The following is an 8,188-nucleotide window of genomic DNA, read 5'->3' as shown; positions in this document are numbered from 1 at the left end:
AGTGGGAGAGGGTGGGGTGGCAGGCATGGAGAGGGGGGAGGCAACAGGGGTTTGTTTTTGTTGTTTTTATTTGTTTCTTTGTTTTTTGGAGGGGAAATTAGGAATGGAGAAATTTACATGTAAATAAAGAAAATATCTAATAAAAAAGAATATAAATATGAAAAAAACTATTTTGAATAAAAGAAAAAAAGACACCAAAAAAAAAAGAAATGTGCCACCATACCTGCTTCATTGTTGTTTTTAACACAATGTAAACTATAAACTATTTTCTGTACATACAGTATTTATAAACTATTCTCTGTACTTACAGAACCCGAAGACTCCAAAAAATATTCGTATTGTGCTTCCTACAATAGTCTATCATGTATCCTACTTTACTATTTTTGTCAAATTACACTACTTTAATAAATTTTCATGCCATGTGATTTAGAAATGGAAAACACCAAAAATATACTGCAGATCAACCTCTATATGTAACATCAGGTTTATTCCAAAAATGATATTGATAAAAATAATTGTTCTAAAAATTCCAACCATGGCCCTCGTGTTACTAATATGGAAAATTAGTTAGCTTGGAAAATATTGGTTTTGGAGCCTTTCACTACTACACATCTCTTTGGATAACTTTTTCTGTTAGGTCACACACACAGGCAGGCAAGTTATTACTATTAAGGAGTCAAAAGTGAGCCCATAATAAAATATAACTAAGTTCTGTACCTGCAACATTCCAATATCTCCACAGTCACTGGAGTTCTAACCAGTTAAGAAAACTTTTTATACTGTTCAGTGTAAGGTACAACTTCTTATTTCCAGGAGCTTCTCTCACTTGATATGGACTTTTTCTTGAAATTACTGAAGTATGAAGCTAGGTCCTCTCTATAGTCAGAGACAAGGCTTAAACACATGGCCATGGGAGAACAATGTAACAAGGATTCTTATTCATAGCCATATATATACATGGTCTGAAGACAGTTTGTAAGTGTTGTAGGGAAGCTATGATGTGGTAATTACTGCATTATTATAATTGCTCTTCAAACAATAAAAATTACCATACAAAGATAAATTTAGTTTTACCTCAAAGAGTTATAAGTGTCTTTAAGATATCTCACAGTAAAGGCTTCTCTTAATATTTTGAATGGAACACAAAGAAATAGAAATTTGATAAATAATCAAATGCTCATTCGATGTCACTTTCACAAAGAATTCTGAACATAAATTTAGTAAGCATTATATACTACCTCAGTAAACCTTTTTATTTGTTCATATTTTATGAACACAATCAATATTTTCCTTTTTCTACCTGTAAATGAGAAGCTTCATTTTCATGCTTTTTATGGTAAAATATTAGATTAAATTTATGGTAAGTTACGAAAGTTCATTTCCTTTCACTACCAATTCTATTTTTCTTTAATGTAGAATTACAATGACAAATGGCATCATTTGAGGGGGTCTCATTAATCAGTGAGTATAATACAGCATGCTTTCAGATTTATAGAATAAAGTATTAATTTGAAGGAAAATTCTGTTTATTTTTCACATTTCCTACTGAAATGAGGTAGATAAATGGCAATTAATGTCAAAAAGTAGGGCATTGATTTGATATGCTGTAACTATAACAATTTTTTTCTAGGTAACTCATTACTGAATAAGTTCAATAAAATATCTAACGGGCCCTTTAAAAGGACTTAAAAATTATACTGGAGGAAAAGTCTTAAATATCTTATTAAAAATATGAGCAAGTATGTAATCTAAAGTTGTATAATTGTCTCTTAGCACAGCAATACGTTTATCATATTAATTTTCTAGTATATCCTTGGACAATCTAGTAATTTAAGGAACAAAAAGAATGTAGTTGTTTGAACAAATGTTACTTTCCCCATTAAATATTTGTATTCTCTTTTCCTATTTAGAGTATACCTAACTTAGCTATTCTAAAATATTAATATATCAAAAATATATTAGCTATATCGAAATTATCCAAAATTTCTCCTTAAAAGTCATTCATACATGATTAAAGAAATTATTTTAAAATATCCTTCTCCTTTTTTTTTTTTTCTTTAACAACAGGACTACAGCTCTTATTGTGGAATTCAGGAAGAGCTACCATTAATTAGTTAAATTGATGAGAACACCCAACTATGCTGAAAGTCTTTTTCTCTATAACCAGGCATGCCAAATAATCATCAGCTCAATTTAAAGCGAGAAAAATCAGTACAGAGTGAATGCAGTCACCAACAGAGGAGAAAATAAGGAGGCATATGTTAGAGCATTATTAGAATTCTTAATATTAAATAAAACCATATAATTGAATAGCATAACAGGTTTTAAATATTTTTAAAAATCACTAAGCAGATTGTTCAAGACATGAAATTATTTTGTATGTCTATTATTGAAATGGGAAACTTTCCCACTATAATGAATGGCTACAAGTAAAAAAAAAACAGCTAGAGTTGATGGTATTTCCTTCATTATTAACATCACAAGCTGTTAGCAATTATTTTGCTGTTTTATTGTAAAGTGGTGCTTTAATGCTGTGCTACAAGATGTAGAGTTTTCTATAGAAAACCAAAAATGGTTCTCTGGAACCCTAAGCCACATTTTTTGAGATTAATCATTTTGTGTAATGTTTTTCATGAACAAAGAAGGCAATTTGTGCAGCATTAATTCATTTTATCCAGTGATCAACGTGAAAAGGACTGAAATATCAGTTCTCTTCTCTGGTTCCCTTGTGAGCAGAATGCATACATGTATGTGGCATCTGACCAATGTTAAAACAATCTGAATCAATAATTTACAAATAATGTAACTATCATATAGACTCTTAATAACATATAGATTCAAGTATGGACTAAAGGTAAATATTTACTTTATTATTTTGCATCACAGGTATTTTCCTAGGGCCAAATCACTAAATATTCTGATTTTCAAAGGCTTCTAAATAGACAGAATTTAAACATACATAGGCATTCTCTATGTCTACCATACATATCCTTTTATTCATATTTTAGTATCCGAAATTGCCAAACAAAATGCTGCAAAATTACATTTTACATACTTTTTATCCTTACAGGAAGAATATTAATTTCATGCTACTAGAAAAAGTAGTACATGGGTGTGCTCAGTTATGCATGTGTATTTCTGTGTGTGTGTGTGTGTGTGTGTATGTGTGTACCATTGTGTATTTTGTAAACAACCAAAGCAGCACTCTTATGTGGCTGCTTATATATTGCTTCAATATATTATATTGTAGTTGTTTGATACACTTTACTAGCCATAAATTTTTAAGTTCTAGAATGCTTCATATGATATAGAATGTATGAAACACAATAGAATACTTAAAAGATAATGAATTAACTACAATTAAGCTCATGTAGGGAGTCCATAGCCATAACAGAAATGTGTTAAACAATGACAATATAATAAAGCGTGGTGTGGTACACCTTTAATTTCAGCACTTGGAAGACAGAAGCAGGTGAATCTTGATGAATTTGAGATCAATGTTGTTTGCATAGCCTGAGTTTCATTCCCACCAAAGCTATACAGTAAGACTATGTCTCAAAAAATAAAATAATAAAACATATTTGAATAATGAAATTGACTATTTGAAAATTGAAGTGATATTTAACTGTCAAGAAAACAACTATGAGAATGTCAGTACTAAAATATAGACACAATTTAAAATAATGACTTAAAATAAGTTTGTTTACATTTAACACTGCATAGTAAAAGTAGAAAAAATGAAAGGTAGTATAGGAATAAGGTGGTCATCTTCACTTGTTCTATCAGTGAGTACAGCCTTATTAAGTTGAATAGATTTATATGTAAAATATAATAAACAAGAGGTACAAATTTTTAGAAAAACTTCCAACAAATGTGTAAAAAAGCTACAAATCTAATTTTCCTTCAAAAGAGAGTTCACTATGAATGCTCTACATTGAAAGAATTTGTCTTCCATTTATTTGAATAACCATACATTATTACCTTATTAGATTAAAATACAAACTGTGTTTCTTAACTTAAGAAATGTTATTTTTCTGTTAAGAAAATCATGGATACTTAAAACATTTTAAACAATCCATAACATTTTACATTATGTAAAATTTAGGGGAAAAGAATTGTTGAAGTGCAGATAAGTATTTTTGTCTGTCATAAACACTATATCTTAAAAAAAGAAATTTCCTTTTTTAAAATTACAAAAGTCACATATACTCAATACCAAAAAGCTTAACATGTATAATAGGTGATACAATTACCTGGTATTATATCACTGATAAAAAGAAACATTAACTAGCATTTCCAGAAAATATTCTCAGTTATTCAGTAATATTACTTATAACTATGAGAGTTTGAATAAGAATGTCACACATTGACTGATGTATTTGGAGAATTTGTCTACAGTTAGTGATACTGTTTCCAGAGGTGTAGGAGGTATAGTCTTATAGAAGGAAGTATCTTACTAAAAGGAGGGTTTTGAAGTTTCAAATTCTTAAGACTTTCCTGGTGAAATGAACTACTCTTTCATTTTTTTCCTCCATCCCTCCCTCCCTACTCTCTCTCCCTCTTCCTCTCCTTCTCCCTCTCCCTTTCCTCCCTCTCCCTCTTCCCCCCCTCTCTCTCTCCTTTGTGCATCTAGTTTGAGTTATAAGCTCTTAACATCTTGATTCAGTATCCATGTCTGATGCACTTTCCAACCATGATGGATTCTGATCCTTCTGAAATTGTAAACCAAGTAAACTTTTCCTTCTATAGGCTGTTTTGGTTATTGTGCTTTATCACTGCAACAGAAAAGTAAGTACTACACTTAACATAATTTTGCATTGCATGTATAAGTAGTTGGTTTATGATTTTAGTAAATATGAAGTAATACTGAAGTTGAATGTACAAAACAATTTATTGTTCAGTCTCAAGGAATGGGAAATTTTAAGAGAGAGAGACAGAGAGAAACAGAGAGATAGACAGAGAGAGAGGGAGAGAGAGAGAAAGAGAGGGAGGGAGAGGGAGAGAGAGAAAGAGAGAAAGAGAGAGACAGAGAGAGAGAACACTGGTTTAAAAGGCTTTCATATATCTACTATATGTTTTGGTACTTGGGGAAAAATATATGGATGCACCCATGTAATTATTTATACTTTATCTCATTGGCCTACATGCCTGCTTTGTGCATGTACTATATTATTTGAGTAATCTGGTTTTGTTATGAATATACTTTGTAATAAAATATCACATTATACCTCCAGAAATGCCTCCCACCTTTCCTTAGAATTCATTAGTGATTTATGAACCTTTCTGATTCTATATGAAACTCATATGAAATTAAGGACTTATTTTTATTAGTTTTATAAAGAAATGTCATTGGAATTTTGATGGAAATTTCATGAAATGTCAATTTAGATAATATGACAATTTTAGCAATACTAATTAAATTCTAATGGACATGGGAAGGATTCTCATCCTATATTGTCCAATTACTTTGTTCAGTGTTTCAAAACTTTAATTATATAAGTATTTAAGCTACTTGATTAAGCTTATTCCTAGGAATTTGAAAGCAATTGGGAATAAATATATTTTCCTGATTTTTTTCTCATGATACCTATTATTTGTATATGAATACAAATGATGCACAGCCCTCTGTGCATCATTCCTGCCAGTGGAAACCTGGCCAGAGAGAATGCTCTGACACTGTGACTCAGGTGAGATCCCCATTTATCTCTCTGGTGACTGTCTAAGGAGGTAGCAGCCAGGAGGCACAGGCTGCAGAAGCAGCAGAGCAGCTGGGACAGTGTCCTTTCTGCCTCCATCTGCACCCAGGAGGTGGGGCTGTTCAACAGCCCTCTGTGCAGGGGTCTTGTCAGGAGCAAGCTGGTCTCCCAGGAGTGCTGACACAGGCTTATAGACCCATAGGAGGAAGAAGCTCTAGTCAGAGACAACATGAACATTTAACAAAAGAGATTACCAGATGGCTAAAGGCAAACACAAGAATCTTACTAACAGAAACCAAGATTACTTGGCATCATCAAAATCGAGTACTCTGACCACAGCAAGTCCTAGATACCTCAACACAGCAGAGAAGCAAGATTCAGGTTTAAAAGCATATCTCATGATACTGAGAGAGGATTTTAAGAAGGACATAAACAACTCCCTTAAGGAAATACAGGAGAACACAGGTAAACAGGTAAAAACCCTTAAAGATGAAACACAAAAATCCCTAAAAGAATTATGGGAGAACAAAGGTAAACACGTAGAAGCACTTAAAGAGGAAACACAAAAATCCCTTAAGAAATTACAGGAAAGTACAGACAAACAGATGAAGGACTTGAACAAAACCATCTAGGATCTAAAATTGGAAGTAAAACAATCAATAAATCACAACAACTCTGAGATAGAAAACCTAGGAAAGAAGTCAGGAAACATAGATGCAAGCATCACCAAGATAATACAAGAGATAGAAAAGAGAATCTCAGGGGCAGAAGACACCATAGAAAACATTGACACAACAGTCAAAGAAAATGCAAAAAGCAAAAAGCTCCTAACCCAAAACAACCAGGAAATCCAAAACACAATGAGGAGACCAAACCTAAGGATAATAGGTATAGAAAAGAGTGAAAACTCCCAATGTAATGGACCAGTAAATACCTTCAACAAAATTATAGAAGAAAACTTCCTTAACCTAAGGAAAGAGATGCCCATGAACATACTAGAAGCCTACAGAACTCCAAATAGACTGGACCAGAAAAGAAATTCCTCCCATCACATAATAATAAAAACTCCAAATGCACTAAACAAAGAAAGAATTTTAAAAGCAGAAAGGGGAAAAAGGCAAGTAACATATAAAGGCAGAACTATCAGAATTACAGCAGACTTCTCACAAGAGACTATGAAAGCTAGAAGATCCTGGGTCATACAGACCCTACAAGAACACAAATGCCAGCCCAGACTACTATACCCAGCAAAACTCTCAATTACCATAGATGGAGAAAACAAGATATTCCATGACAAAACAAAATTTACACAATATCTTTCCACAAATCCAGCTCTACAAAGGATAATAGATGGAAAACATCAACATAAGGACCAAGACTACACCCTAGAAGAAGCAAGAAATTAACCTTTCACTAAATCCACACAAATCTAATTCCATTTCTTCCAACAAAAAAACAGGAAGTGACAATTACCTTTGCTTAATATCTTAATATGCTAATTAATATTACCAACATATACTAATCGATTGAAATCCAAAAATATGAGGAATTAGAAATTTGTTGACTGTCATCCAATGGTCTCTCTAATTTGGTAATTGGAGAACTAGGTCCAATATTGTACAATCTATATATACTTTCAGCTTGTTTGTGACAGTGTCTTGCTGGGTACAACATAAGGGTCTTGAATTCTTGTTTATTCTATTTCAGCCTCTCTATTAGCAGTATTGATTATTTCATGTCTTTACAATATACTATGGTTTTCAGAACAGCTTACATATTTCAAAAGTATATACCCAAAATAAACATTGACAATTAACAAGGGAGGTGGCTTGTAAGAGAACAATAAAGAGTGAGACTGAAAAAAAAAAAAAGAAAAGGAAAGAATCTTAAAGATTTGTTCTTAGGACAATTGGGAAAATCCCATAATACTTAAGGACAAGAATATCTAAAACTCACCTCTGCTAGTAAAAAACTCAACTTTTCAAAAATACATGAAAGTTCTTTGCAGATGATACTCTAATGATTTATCTAGAAAATTCAGTGGTTGTTCCATAAGATCTTTGGATAAGCTTAAAATTTGTCTAAGATCTATCTTGCCACACATTTTGGTTATTTGGCTTAAAAGGAGAATTATATTGAAAAATATCCTTAAATATGAAGTACAAAAATACTATAGTTTTCCCCTTAACATTTATGGGTAGAAATCATATAATATGTGTCATATTGTATCCATTTGTGAGGTAATAAAGTACAGCAAATTAAATTTAAATTAAAATTAAAAAAAAACAACCCTTTACTAAGATGAGTAAATAAAGTGCTGGGTATGTGAGGAACTGTTTTTGGATTTCCAGCATCCAGATAAAATCCTAGGTGTAGTGACATGCACCAAACATTTTACTTATACCAATTCCTAATCCATTCAACTTTGGCCAGATAAATATGGATCTCAAAATATAGTGTCAAATCTTTTTTTTTTTATTTTAGATATTTTC

This window comes from Mastomys coucha, chromosome X, assembly GCF_008632895.1.
Source record: "Mastomys coucha isolate ucsf_1 chromosome X, UCSF_Mcou_1, whole genome shotgun sequence".
Taxonomy (NCBI): domain Eukaryota; kingdom Metazoa; phylum Chordata; class Mammalia; order Rodentia; family Muridae; genus Mastomys; species Mastomys coucha.
The sequence above is the reverse complement of the archived record's forward strand: the minus strand, read 5'-3'. Positions refer to the sequence as shown.